Raw genomic sequence first — 15,846 nt, forward strand, 5'->3', positions numbered from 1 at the left:
TTTTACTAATCTTATCTTTTGGGTAAAAATGTCATACTTTTGAAACCTGTTTAATGTTAAATGTTATTAGTGTTCTTTCTTAATTAAAATATTCTGTTTAAAATCATCCTCAGATAGAAAAGTTAGCTAAAACTTAAAGTATAAGCTGAATGGTACAGATTACATTTTATAAATCAATCAGAAATAAAAATTAGTCTTTATACCATGAATAAGTTATTTTTAATATCAAGTTTCAAGAATAAAGTTTGCATACTCCTTGAAGAGTTTATCTGTATATCAAGGAGTCTATAATATTGTGATTTGATGTTGCAAATACAGTAAAGCCCACAGAACTACTGTATTGGAAAGAAATTGAGCAAAATTAGAATTCTAATACCATCTTGTTTGAATCTTCATGTTTTCCAAAGGATGACACCAACCTAATTTTATATTCAAGCAATAAAATTTTAAAAAACAAAACAAACAAACAAAAAAAAACAAAAAGAAAAAAAAGAAAAAAATTAACAGGGGAAGAAAATAACCTGATGTCACCACATTGTGATGATGTGGTGTGAGGTATCTATAATTAACATCCCTGAAAACTTTGTATTTCATGTGCATACAGTAACAAATGAAAGACACAAAAAGTAGCAACAGCCTCACTGACAACATTGCACAACGCAGCAGCATTGCAGCAGCAGCTGAACTAGGATAAGTTTGCCTGAAGTTTGCTTAGAAGGTTTGTTTTCTGACAGACCACAGTTCAGAACTGTCCAGTCATATCATAGGATTAGATGTTGCTACAAATCAATTGAAGCTCAGCTGTTTGTATACTCAGTGGTCTTACTGTAAGTCCCACAGCTTGTACTTTAAGCCTTAGCAGAACAATCCTGCTTCATCTTGGCTTCTCCAGGGTATTTCCTGGGCACAGGTCTTATTTGCTAATCCTTTATGAGATATGGCTCCTGGTATACAAATGTCTTTGGAAAAGATACCTGGTATGAGGAAGGGTGGGGATAGGTCTGGACTGCTGAGCGTGCTATTTATGTAAATTGGATCTATGTTTCTGAAAAGCGTTAAGACCAAAGTTACGATTTGCTCTGATGTGATGGTCCAGCACCAGCCTGCTGTCTAGGTTGGTGAAATGTGATCTGGGTATCATAGTGAAAACAAAGTCACAAATGCTAGACCCCAACAATAGGTGTACAAGCAGTCAGTCTAACAGACATTGAAGGTACAGATGCTCACTACAGTTCAGGTCAAAAATACTTCTCAATGGATAATTCAGCCACCAAAACACTCACAGCAAAGGCAAGCCATAGCATTGCCCTGGACACTGCATGCCTTTGTCACCTTTGCCACTTTCAGAAACACCTTGAAAAAATTGTGTGAATTTTTTCTTGTTGGGAAGATCCCTGTGGAAAGCCAGGCATGCAGAACATCAGGGTTACTCTACCTCTATCAACCACTGTTTATTCTGTCTCTTGAGGAGATCCTTAAGACCATCATAACTGACTCAACACACCCTCCTAGCAAACCTATCGTCTCCACAAAGGGCACTGGACCAGCAAGTTGGCCAACACTGCACATATGTCCTGGGGATGCTCACATGTGCAGGCAGTGGTGATGTGTGATTTCGTGCATGATGAGCTGTTTGCTCACACACTCTCATTGCAAAGGCATCCAGCACCACTTATACAGAGGTATCTTGTGCAACAGCATGGCACAGTCCAGCCCTGAAAGACAAAAAGGATGGGAAGACAGCAGGCAGAGTAGGAAAATATCTATAGAACTGGAAAACATCCTGAGCATTTGGTACTATGAACATGCTCACATACCAAACCCCCTTCATCCTCTCTCAACTCTGCATTGCAAAGAACTGGACAGAAATGCTGGCAGATGTCTTCTGCATTTACATCCCTAAAAATATCGTGAATAGCTTGTGCACCTTGGGGGAGGATAACCATGGGTGTGCACACATGCCGTCTTCTGTGCTCTTGCCTTATTGAATCTGGCACTTATGCCAGTGGAAATCTTACCTTGGAATAAAGGCACAGGGAAGTATTTCTCATCATCCCCACCCTTCAAGGATATAGTCATGGGAAAGTGCATGTGCATTACTGACATACAGGAAAAGGATCAGAGCCACCACCAACAGACGTTAAAGCTCATAAATTATCTGGGCCCATTGTTTTTGTTCCCCCAAAGCCTGTGCATGTAAGCAGCACACTCACCACAAAGCACCCCACCATGTCTCATGGTTTGACACGTTGCTTTACTGCAGCCTTGCCACATGGGCACACGCAGGATAGCTCTGAGTTCACTTCTCCCCAAGCCAGCCCGAGAACTGCTGTGAACTCAGGCAGCGGCCAAACCCTCTGAACAGGCCATTCTGATGGGTCCTTTGCTGGGAATGGGTCCTCACCTGCCTCCAGCCAGCCAGGGAGAGCCAGCGTAGATGGCTGGCTGCAACTGCTTTTCCCCTCACTAGGCAGCCTTCTTGCCATGATGTGTACTGAGAAGAAAAAGCTGCTTCTTTTATATCAACAGATGGAATTTATTAACATTTTAATGAAAAGGATTGCATAAACAGTGACTAGTCAGAGCACATGCAAATCAAGTAAATAAAAAAATTACGTATTGAGGTCAGCTGATGTTAGCTGTGAAACTTTCATAATGTGACAAAAATTTCTTTACAAGACTTGACATTTTACTAACCTAAACTGCAAATGTATGACAGGGAAGGGTAATAGGAAACCACTAGTAAAAAAAGTGAGTCATAGAAAGTAAAACAAAATGAATAAAAGACAGTGAGAAACAACAAAAACCATCACAATTGCAAGACAAGACTGCTACCTTGCTTCAATAAACCTACTCCATTCTTTTGTTCAAAAAAAAATTATATTCTTTACATCACAAATGACTAAATGAAAAATGTATGTTTTATGAAAAAAACATGTGCAAAATGCAAGTGTAAAAAGTACGTGACTGTACTTGAATCATATATAGAATATTTGCTCATATACCCTTATTACTGAAAGGTAATCTGAAAACAGATGGAATAAATATGAATATTGCAAATGTAGATACATAGCAAATAATCTATGTCTATGTATAAAAAAATATTAAAACACCCTTAACTTTGTGCCATGATTTACAACTGCTGAAGCAGAAAGTCAGTCCCTGGGAAAATGAACACAGAACTAAGGTTGTTTTGCATTTCTATAGCATTCATAGCTCAGTGTGCTTTTCAAAAGCATAAAAATATTTAAATATTCATCTCGATTTAGAGAAATTCTAAAAACAGGATGACATAAAATGAAAAATTGTTTTCCTTTGAGAGAAAATTAGATCAATTTCAGTGTTTTTTAACTGTTCATAGGAACAATTATCCTTCATGATACAGGTGTGAAATGCAAGAAGACCAAGTTAGGCAATCTTTAGATAAGTAAGACTAACTATCTGCAGTTAAGCTGAATAGTTGATCGCTACTCAGGAAAAAAGGCTGAAGATTAAATATTTATTAAAGTCACTTGACTTTGACGTTAACATTCAAATGGACTTATTTAATGGATCATGTTAAATAGATTTTCACTGAGTCTTCAAATCCTTTAGAGTGAGCAGAAGAAAATTTTGCATATGTACAAAAATATTCTTTTTCTTGCATATGAGAACTGAGGAAGCCTTCCTACTTTTTGCTAGGAGTAATACAAAAGCTATGGTCCAAACAGCCTACTTGTAAACGTCTATGAATGAAAATAGTGGGATAGATGACCACCCAGAATCTCTTATTTAAAGAAAGTAATTCTCTAGTTTGGTGAAACTTAAAGCATCTTCTTAGCAAGTGAACTGCGTGTGTTTATACCAACGGATATGTTGACCTGTAAGAGTCTATTACTTTTGCTCAACTTGCAAATCTAGCTGGAATTGATTGATGAACTATTTTATTTCAGGGACATCCATGAAGGAAATAGCTCATATTAGTACCTCTCCATTAAGAAGTCTATTCTAGTAACCTGAATTGAAAACGCTATATATGTTTTATGTGCACCTTTTACTGTTGAATTTTATGAACCAAAATGTATATAAGCAGGAATGAAAAGTACGCGCCATACAGTGAGATGAATGTAAAGGCTATTCTTTTTTTTTTTCTATGATGTACTCTGTTTGTTACTCGCTGCTCAGTAGCTCATTTTGCTGATCTGCATAGAATAGTCCAAGAATTGCAATATATTTCTAATGGTGCCTAAATTAAGCCTTTGAATTTTTCAGTGCTTTTCTCCTTGAACATAATACATAAGGACAGAGTTTTCAATAATCCTATTACTTGGTACAGAAATAGGTTAGGGCTAGTGGAGTGTCTGATGCTTTCAACTTCCAATTAGTGCTGTGGTTCCTGCATGTAAATTTGTGGAGTAATTTAGCTGCAGTTACATTTATCAAACAAGAAGCAGAAGCATTGTACACTTTCCAAGAAAACAGATTTTAAAGTTATTATCACCTATAAATGATATTAGTTACAGAAATCTGCTTCTCCTATTACATGTTGTGAATATAGAATACCTTGTGCTTCTTTAAGATAAATTCTTCTCTAAAGTGACTAGGAAATCAATGAGAATACCTCAGATGATAGCTTAAACTGTTAGTTATTTCTTTATTTGAATTTACATGGCTGCATAGCAACACAAGTTAGATTGTGCTAATATTTTTTTCTTCCAGTGGGATTTAAGTTCTTTTCAAAATTACAGAGTTTAATTTATGCCTAGAACTCAGCAAGTATCATGCACTTTAAAAGTCTCTCATCCTTTCTCTCAGATGCTCACAGACCTAATTTCTTACCAAAGAGATGTAAAGCAAGAGATCTTGATTATAGGTAAGTGTATGCATGAGTCAGGGGTGAGAAAACTGAATCTGTAAGAACAGAATCCTCCTATTTATAGAGTTAAGTACCCAAGTATGGAACACTTTGAGTTTGGAAGTGATCCCGCTAGCTTGGGAGGCAGCACTGTAACTTGGATAAAACGTGCTGGGGTGATTTTTTGATCCGTTCATTAAGATAAAAAATACAATGGTTATTTCTATTAGGGTAAAATGTGGAGGGAAAAAAAAAAGGTGGCACATCTTGCTGAAGCATTTTTTTAGCATTTGTGCTTATATAAGGGTTTTGCTAAAGCAGTATTCAAAGTATACTTCATAGAACTTGTGACCAACAGCTGATCTATTCACAAGAGAATGGGCTAAGTGGGGCAGAAGGTTGGTACAAGTTACACAGTTCTGACAGAGGGGAATAAGGGATAGAAGGTTGGTAAGCACAGGGGGGACCCTGTGTCTGTGTGATAGATATGGGGCAGGGACATCCATGTCAGAATGTACCAAAGGTTCAAAATGGTTTGAGAAACAGGAAAAATCTTTTCAGTAAGTGTTTTAATTAGTATGACTTGTTTCCACCTCTGTACAAAAAGGAGAGTAAGAACCAAATAAGCTTTGTATTGACCTACAGGAGATTGTTCTGCGCTGATGCCCTGTTCTGGGCATGCACACGACACTGTCTTTTTAGATAAAGTGTGTCAGGACTATGCACTGAAAAATAACATGGCTGAGTCTTTGCCATTTGTGGTGGGCTAGCCTTGGTTAACAGCCAAACTCGTACCTGTGTGCTCAGTTGCACCCCCTCAGTGGGACGGTGGGGAGAAAGCAGGGAGACGGGAATGAGAAAGGTCCTGGGTTGAGAGAAAGACAGGGAGATCTCTTACCAGTCACCATCACTGGCAAAACAGATTCTACTTGGGGAAAGAGAACTTCATTTATTACCAGTAAAAATAAATATTTAATTAGTGATTTGGGTAGAAGCAAACAAAAAGACAAACATTAAAACAACATCTTTCCTTCCCCCTTTCCCAGGTTCAACTTCACTCCAGACTCCTCTACCCGGTGCTAAGTGGTTCTCAGACTTTTCTCCTGCTCCCCTGTGATTGAATAGCTGCGTGGCCGTGGAGCACCCTCTCCTCCTCCTCTGACGTTGGTGTTCACCAGGCTGTTTCTCACACTTTTTTCCTCACTCCTTTCTAAACCACATTTTCCCCCAAGGCACCCCGGCCTTGTCTGCGGGGCTGAGCGGTGCCCTGGGGTGGGTGGGCTGGAACCGGCTGGAACCGGCTGTGTCTGGCTCGGGGCAGCCCCGGCCGCTCCTCACAGAGGCCGCCCGGCAGGTCCCGCTAACAAAACCTGGGCAGACATCTGGTACAACACTGAATCAAGTCTGTGAAACAAGGTGAGTTTTGGACTTTCCTAACTGTCATGCGATCAGAGGTACTTCATGGCCTTTTGAATGATTATGCCTTAAAAATCTAACTAGAAAGACTAGTTGAAATCTGTAACAAATATTACAGATACCTCAGCAGATAGGTGTGTCTAAAGAACATTTTTTCTTACATTCCCACATAGAGTAAAGAAGCACAAGCTGTTACTGTGCAATGTTTCAACCTGGGTGACATTTATTGGTCTCATCACAATGCTGAGGACTGTCTAAGGTGAGATGAGGTAGGGCCCTGGTGTAGTCACTAGTGATTTCCTTCAGCCCTAGAAGCTGTGGCTCTATTAAGTCCCTTCTTGACCTCCTTCCAGGGGAGTACGGGATTGTCCACTTCCCCTTTAATAGGGTCATGATGACTGTTGTTCTCTCCTGAAATGCTGTCTGTGACTCTTTCTCACACATTATATATGTGCAGAGCCCAGTGATATATCTTTTCATGTCATACATAGGTGAACATACACAATGTGGTATTTTTATTTTAGTTTGAGTTCAGTTATTTTTCATTCACCTCTGCTGCAGATTGAGACAGCAATCTCTGGTGACAGCTAGGGACTCAAGAGAGAGGACAGTGAGGCTGTTGGCAAACAGTGTGGAATGGAGTCATGTCCCAGACACCTGGTTGCAAAAATGTATTGGCTCTTGGAGCTCTTCTTCTTGACAAGAGTAGGCACAACTCAAAAGCTGCGGTCATCTGGAAGCATCTGATCTTAACCAGCTGTGTCATTTGAAGGGGTTTGAGCACCTGTTGGTGGCTGCATTCTTTCCTTGAAATCCTTTGAGAGAAAAGCACATCCAGCAAGGATTGCTAGAACTGTCCAATAAGAAATAGTAAGTAATGCAAAAGAAATATCCCAGCTTTATCCTCTCAGTTGTCCATCTCATCCCTTGAATTATACAGGAGTCTTCTGTTCTGCACTGTCAGGAGTGGTGGGGTGAGGTGAGATGAGGGAGATGGTGCAGGGTTCTTTCTGGATCTCAATAAGAAAAGACCAGCAGCAAATGGTTTAATAAGATAATTGCTTTAATAAGACAGGATAAAAAGAGGAATATAGGTATCAAGCAAGTCTTAAATCCCTTCAGATGCTATACAACCCATGTTCATGAAACCTCAGACGGAGCCTGGGTAGATTTTCATATGGCACGCTGCACAGAGCAGATCCTGTCCGTGGAGGGAACCTTTCCCTTTTGCTCATTAAACATGATATAACATCTTCTTACAAGAAAACAGATCTGTTCCTAAAGGATGTTCACATGAGAACTTCTTGCTGCACTTTTAGATAAATCTAGGTGCCAATTGGGAGCTGCCCACAGGCTCCTTTGTTACAATGAGCTGGCTGAAGTTATTCTGCGGCCACCACAGCACAGGCCTGATGGTCACACTGTACACAGCACAGGTCCAGACCTACTCAAGTTAACTGCTGTGTGGATCTCCAATTCCTAAACATGCAACAGTCTCCTGGTCAGGATCAATACAGCTGCTAATACATAATATCTATCAAGTTTCATTCCAGTATCTACCTACTCTTTTATAAATCCAGTCCTTAGTCTAACCAAAGTGCTTGGGCACTGAACATACTGAGGTCATGAATTAACTATTAATCGTCCTTAGTATTCCTGGCTAGATCATTCTGTGGCCTTAAATTCTGTGCAAGAAGTCAGCCTCTGACTAGCTACTTGTCACATGGATACTCCAGTAAATACTAGGGGCAAACTACTGAAAACATTATCTGGAAGTCCAGTACTGAATTTTTGAGTGTTCATGAAAAATAAATTTTCTTTCTTTCTTTCTTTCTTTCTTTCTTTCTTTCTTTCTTTCTTTCTTTCTTTCTTTCTTTCTTTCTTTCTTTCTTTCTTTTTTCAAAATAATAATGTCAAGTGTGTGGATCCTTAACTCAGTCAAAAGGGAATTGCCTACAAATTGACCAGTAATGTCAACTAGAAAAGAGCTCTTCTTCCTCTCATTGACTGTTCTGTAATGTTGCTGTAATGCTTTAAAGCAATGATTATGTTTCACTTAGTTATAGTTGCACTTCAGTGATGGCTAAATAAAACTTTTATATAGCTGTTCTGAATGAGGACACAGACATTGGATGTCTTTCTAAAATATAGTGTTACTTTGTGTTAACTTATTTGGAGTTATTGCAGAATTACTTGCTCCTGATGAAGGTGCTGTCATTTATTTGCACAGCTGGCACATGTACTGGTCAACTGTCTGGGAGGGATGAAGGCTTGTGCACCATACAGCCCAAAGACCAACACAAATTCAGCACTGAAAAATAAGCCATCACAGACAATTGTCTGGAAAAGATCCCTGTTTGATTTATCTGAAGTCTCCACAAGGCAGATTAAACGTCTTTCCTACCTCAGTTTGGTTCACTGAAGTTTTACCTTCCTGCTGATCATTTTATTCTGCTGAGTAGTTCCATAGTTTTCACTTGTATTTCTGATGGGGTGTAACATCTGGAGTCCCAGCTTATGTCTGCTCATGAGGGATTGGAGTGGCTTGCTGCATATTCACTGTAGGAGCAGAACATGTCCAGGGACAATTTCATGGCATAGATGGTAACTGTAATTTTGTTCCCAAGCTTATGCAGTGATAATTGTTCATCTGATCATAGTGTTTGTAAACTTATATTAGTCTCTGAATTAGTTAAGTTCTGCAGAATTTGGGAAATATTGAGTTGGAACCTGTGACTAGAGAGATAACGGGAAGAGAGGAGATAATAGCCCTGTATTACTCCTTTGTTTGCTTCTGACACAGGAAACACTGGGGTCTCTCAGCAAAGCTGCTCAGTGTCAGACATGGAAATACACAAGTTTCATCCATCTGTCCAGAATCCCTGACAACAGCCCCAGTTCTCACTGGTTCTTTGCTACTCACAAACTACTTTTAGACTCAATCTGAACTGCAATGAACAGAAATTATTTTATCAAATAGGGCACTTGCACCCTACGACCTCTATCATTTAATCAGTCTGATGAGTTTTTAAGTGAGATTCTACTGCACTTTGAATTAATTGCTGAGTTTAGATTCAGGCAAGAATGAAAAAGACCCCTTTCTTTGGACACAGAGATGTTTTCTGTACAGGTTAATCATCCAGTGAATGGATGCTGGCCACTCTTCCACTGTTTATCTTCTTCAAAACATAGTTCTGAAAGCTTAAAACCTTGTATCAGCCAAGTAGACAAATCTGATATCTTCAAAGCAGGTTGATTAACATAACAGGTTTGGTTGGTCTTTGACTGGGATAAATACCAAAGTATCTGCTTGCCTTATTAAAATTAGGAACCCAGACATCTAAGAAATTCTTCATTACTCAAAAAAGTGTCTTATGGACTGATTGTCAGTTGATTGTCAGCCTCTAAAAGTACCACCCTAACTAGCAGAATGAAACAAAATCTAATAGGATTGACCTTCGTATGCTATTGGAAAGTGACACTAGCTTCAGGATGCAGAAAACCTTAGGGAAGAAGTCTCAAGGGAGAAGTTATTCTGCAGCTAATGAATAATGAGAATTTTCCTCAGTGAATCACTGGCAAATTAGCTGCTTTGTAAAGATTGTATTTAATATCAACAGCAGGGGAAGCTATTTAATGATATTTTTTCAAGCAATAGATCACTCTGTAGGACTTTCACAGCCATATCAATGCTCATTTTCAAATGCTCAAATGTTTTGGAGGACATGGAGGACATCTGTGAGTGTTCAAAAAAACACATTTAAAAAAGCATTTAATAATTTTGAAGAACTAAGTTTATCAAACTTAGCTGAAGCCACATATCTACATGAAGCATGTCAAGAATGGGATCATCCATGAAAACTGTTAACTCTGTGAATCTGATGCAGCTGGAGCTGCAATAAGCAAATGGATTTCTGGTTTAACATTGACATCTTCTACCATGTTCCCTAGCCCTCTGGAGGACTAGGCAACTAGTTATGCAGGCAGTGGGCTTATGTGCGTGTAGTAACTCTGAATCAAGGGATCAAGAAGCCCAGAAAGTGGGCACATGGTTACCTGGTAAAATCCCTAGGGGCTATCCTAAACTAGTGCAACCCATGGGTCATTTATTTAAACTCTTATTCTAATAAGCAACAAAGTACACCCAAATAAAGGAGGTCTGAAGATAAACCAATATCCCAGAGTACCTTTATATTGAGCACTGGAATGAATTTACTACACACTGACATGTCTATTTAGCTGGATTCATTGCTGTCACACCACTTTGGTCATTTTTAATCACAGCGTCCTGAGAGTGGTGCCACCTGTAGAGGGTCTTTCAGTCTCCATGACTTGAGTGTGCTGATTTTCTCATGTAAAAGGAACTGAAGCATCCAGATACACAGCAATACTCCAAAACTGCCTGTGATCTGAACAGAGAAAGTTTGCAATTAGATTAGGAGCACATACACATGGTAAATCATTGAAAATGCACAGCATTTTAACTTTAGTCTGTTGAACTTCTGGGCAAGCTGGTGAATTAATTAATACCTTTTCAATAGAGTAGAAGCAAAGTACGACTTGGGGAAATTGTTCTATCCTGCACCTTTTGTATCTAGTTCATTGAAGTCTGAGTCAGGTCACTAAGGTCCGTAAGTCATCATTATTCATATGTGTGAATTATGCTTATGGTCTAATTCCCATTCCTGGTGGACTGGGATGCAGAAGCTTATACTAACTGTTGCTGATGAAATAGTTCAGTGTCTTGAGGGTCTGAGTTTCCATTTTGTTCCCATAGGGCACCTTTCTCAAAAATTAATGTGAGTTAAAAATTAAGGCAAAAATAGGGGTTTGCTGGAGACCTTGTCAGAAGATATAAAAAGCATGTAAAAAATTTATGTAAAAGGGATTCTGACACATTTATCCTGTATATCCAGAATTACCTGATAAGAATAAAAAACTCATTTGTAAAAACATCAAAATGGCATCAGAGTGTCTAGTGATGATTAGAAGCTAAACAGATGGTTCCGAGAGATCTAAAACCTGGTAATAGTGACAACCTGGTAATAGTGACCAGCTATCACTTGAAAAGAATAAATTTATGTCAAAAAGATAAATGCAATTCTTCCTTTATGTTTTGCTCTTTGTTATGAGTCTAACAGCATAGTTACACAGTCTAACATATTTAACTAAAGCTAAACATGAGATTGAGGAAAAAAGGTGAGAATGGTCTGGAAATATATAGTCAGAGATGTCAGCACCCTCTGGAAACCTTTGACTGTTCAGTATCACAAAAATGGCTGCCAAAATCTTTACACAGAAGATATAATTGGCAAACCCTCATTTTCCAAAAGCATTTATGGTGAATACAACTCAGGTAGAGAAGTTGGTATCTGGCAGTCTATTGGCCTGAACTGAAAAAAACAGCAATAGACCTCTGGGTTGGAGAGGCAAAGGGTAGTGATGCTGAGCATCCTTAAGGATAATTAAATGATCAAAAAGAGGGGATAAGAGGGAGTGAGGTAGTTAACAGGCACCTGGTAAAGAATATCGGCTAATAAAAGATCAGAATGATATTGGAGTCTGAGTAACTAGCACAGACAGGATTACAATCACGCCTGGTATTTGGCAATGCAAATGAAGAGGGTGAGCATTAGGAAAGACACTTGAAAATCAGAGTGAAATGTAGGTGGTCTGTAAAAGCTCTAGGTCATCCTCACAGTGATTGGTAGGTAACATGTTATCTTAAAAACTGGAAGGAAGGCGTAGCATAAATCAAATAAAGCCAGAATATGACTAAATTGAGAGAAAAATATTAGGCTGTGAGTATCACCAAGATAAATAATATGGGCAAGTGGAGAAACTGCAGTGTCATGTCATGTAAATCATGGAACGAGATCCCTGGAGCACTCGGGAGAGCTATTGTCTCAGTTTGTATCTATAAGGAAGAGGTGTAAAGTACCCATTGACACTGGAACTTGCATGGTCCTGTCACTAGTTACTTTCTGAAATGACATCACTGATTTTTTGTTTTACTTTTCAATCGATCTGTGCTAGAGATCTTAGCTGCATAATAGGTGTGACATACAGTTTATTAAGCAGGCATTTCTCGTCTAGAGAAATTTCTGGGGGAAGCTGCTGAGTGTAAAGTTCAACTGCTACCTCGTGAGGGTTAATGATCCACATATTTAGGGAGACACTAATCATTTAATGGGCTGGAATTGCTAAGACAGAATTGTGAAGTACAGAGGCTGTTTAGGTACAGTATTACAATGCCTTTAACTCCAGAACAAATAGAGCCTAGTGCAGCAGAGCACCATCAATCACTGTGGCATGTCACAAAGGAACGCAGGTGCTCCAAGGGATCTGTTTGCTGAACAGCAGAATCTCAGTTATGTCACTATAGGATATGGACAGCTACACACAAAGCACTACACTGCATTATGAGACAATGTTGTGTCCTTCCCTGAGGGAGGAAATAGTGGAATAAAGTGAAGGATTCTCCTGTGACAGAGGAAGCTGTTGCTTTTCAGCTCAAATTTAGGCTAATTTAGGCATGATTTCAATCCCCTGAAAATTTTACCCCCAATACAAGGGAAATCTTCCAGTGGTCTTACTCTTCAAAATCAACAATATTCACTGTTGAGTTGTTACTGCTTACCTCTGGATTCCTTTATGAGATGCATTGTAACACTCTAGCCTTTTAAATGTGAACTTTTATTCCAGACAAGGGCTCTAATTAGGCCCATGTGCATTCGTGAAGGCAAAATCTTTGAAAGGGAAACAGACTGAAAGATATCTTAGCCTCTGACACTAATGTAGGAGAAGGCAAAAAAAAATATTTTGAAGATTGTTATGAAAGTTATTTCTTTTTTGACCAGCGCAGTAAGGATTGAAATGGAAAGATATTTTCCATGAAAGGGTTAGAGCAAGAAAGACATTTCTATCAAAGAAAAGGTTACTGAGAACATATTTCTAAGCAGCTCCAGGAAATTTTAAAGAAAGAAGTTAAATCCCAATGAAATTGGTAACCAATTTAGTCCTTGCTGAGAGTTCTGACCAGAAGATAGACAAAAACTTATTTTTTTCAGTCATACTCCATTTGGCTTTACGTGAGCAAGAAACCAGAATTCTCTGTGTGGCACAGCTCCTGATCAAGAGCCTCTGGCAATCAAGCTACTCCCCAGACTTAACTATGGCAGTAAGAACAGGGATAAAAAGAACAGCACACTGTGGAGGTGAGGACCATGACAGTACTTGGTTTGGGTGCTTTTAAGGCTCATCACCAAGTGTCATTCAACACCCATTAGGCCCAGTCTTGCTCTAACATCTTCTACAATCTCCTTTTGAGACTATCAGGAAATCTCACTGTTAGGAAAATGTCTACTCCAGAAATAGGAATGGTGTGAACTAGCTCATTTATGGTCAAGAAAAGCTCCACCTATACATTTTTGTTTCTGCATTTTATACAGGAATTTCATTGCTGTACCACAAGGTGAGGGAGGCACCATCTTTCAATTTTTCACAAGGATGTTACCAGCCTGGTGTGTTCCCAGTAATAGCAGCTGCACCATGACCAAAAGAGATAAGGGAGTTTGTGGTATGTAGTGCTTCTTTTAACTGAACAGCATGAGGACTGCTTCAGTGTGTTTCAGCATACTTACCTTTCCCTCAAGGCAAACAAGTGGTGATTGCCAAAACCTGCCTGCTTCACTAGGAAGTGGGTAGAGTAACAAAGATTACTCTTCCTTTAATACCTAAGCATCTGCCTCCAGTGTACAAAAGCAATGGTGTGTATCCAAAACTAAGTTCTGTGCAGAGTCAAGATATAGCTGTGTGTACACCCTGATACTGGTGTGATGTAAATCTCAGATCTCCTAGTGTAAACATATCCAGAACATATTACTGTCTGTCCTGGTTTCAGCTGGGATAGAATTAACTGTCTTCCTCGTAGCTGGTACAGTGCTATGTTTTGAGTTCAGTATGTGAAGAATGTTGATAACACTGATGTTTTCAGTTGTTGCTCAGTAGTGTTTAGACTATAGTCAAGGATTTTTCAGCTTCTCATGCCCAGCCAGGGCACCTGACCCAAACTGGCCAACAGTGTATTCCATACCATGGGACGTCCCATCTAGTTTGGGAACTGGGAAGGGGGGGGGCAGGGATTTGCCGCTCGGGGACTGGCTGGGTGTCGGTCGGCGGGTGGTGAGCAATTGCCCTGCGCATCATTTGTACATTTCAATCCTTTTATTACTACTGCTGTCATTTTATTAGTGTTATCATTATCATTATTAGTTTCTTCTTTTCTGTTCTATTAAACTGTTCTTATCTCAACCTAGGAATTTTACTTCTTTTCCTGATTTTCTCCCCCATCCCACTGGATGGGGGGGGAGTGAGTGAGCGGCTGCGTGGTGCTTAGTTGCTGGCTGGGGTTAAACCACGACACTGTCTTAACCTGTTCTTTTTCTGTTTCCTATTGTCTAAGCCTTTTATTTGATGGAAGTCTACTTTTTAACCTTTTCTCCTTAGAAGTGATAGGCATCAGTACCACATGATGGTTATCCTTTAAGAATCCTTTAACTTCAGTAAACGACCATTCTAGACAGGCAGTGGTAGTGATTTTTTTTTTTCTTTTTCTAGGGGTGTGTGTGTGTAAGGAATAATATAGCACCAGTAAAATACATTGTTCTTGAAAAAATGAAGAGGAGCAATTGGAGCTGCAACAGGGACACTAATGCTTAGAGAGACTACATACACTTCTTCATTATTGGCAGGTAGCAACAGTATGCAAATCCTCAAATATGAGCAATAGTTTGAACTTTTGGTCTGAATGTTTGGATTTAGTTTCACTGAGCAGACAATGATCTCTTTAGCAAGAAATATGCCAAAGTTAAGAAGAGTTTTTGAATGCATTTATACTGTTAGCTGTTTACACATTCTAGGAAAGGCATTCTCATCTATGAATGCTACGCTTTTCTGAACATATATTTGATGAAAGGACAACATAATCTCACTTGTGCTCCAAGGACATGTGGGTTTTATGTGATGCGTTGCCACTTAAACTAGTTGAAAGTATCACACTGTACGCTTGCAAACCTGGCACCCTGATTATCCACCTAGAAAAGGCAGCCATGCAGTGTGCTGTATATACTAAATACATGTTGACTTTCCTCTCAATAGAATCCAGAGCATGCGATAAAAGGTGAAGATATGAATCTTGCCTGGAATTTATCCTATAATGGAGTAAAGATACAGCCATAATGAGCTCTTGAATCTGAGAAAACAGAAGTACTTCTAGATCTAGTCATGTAGATGTTGCCATGTGTTTTTAATCTCTTTCCAGCTGGTTTATACCTCTTAAATGGCATCTAAGTATTTGGTGTCTACAGCTGACTTCAGAAATCCTTCCACATAATGGCAATCTTCATGTAAGATAGTGATTTTAGTCCAACTACTGCTGGCCTTTATTTTTCAGAACTGTGATCAGAAGAAAGAATCTCTAAACATGTGCAAAATTTTTAGTCAGGATGACCTGAAGTAGTGTCCTCATTAGCAAGTGTGGATATTTGGCAGACCACAGCTGAATGGGAGAAAAAAATGAAATGCCCATTGAATAA

Source organism: Buteo buteo, chromosome 17 (assembly GCF_964188355.1).
Source record: "Buteo buteo chromosome 17, bButBut1.hap1.1, whole genome shotgun sequence".
Classification (NCBI taxonomy): domain Eukaryota; kingdom Metazoa; phylum Chordata; class Aves; order Accipitriformes; family Accipitridae; genus Buteo; species Buteo buteo.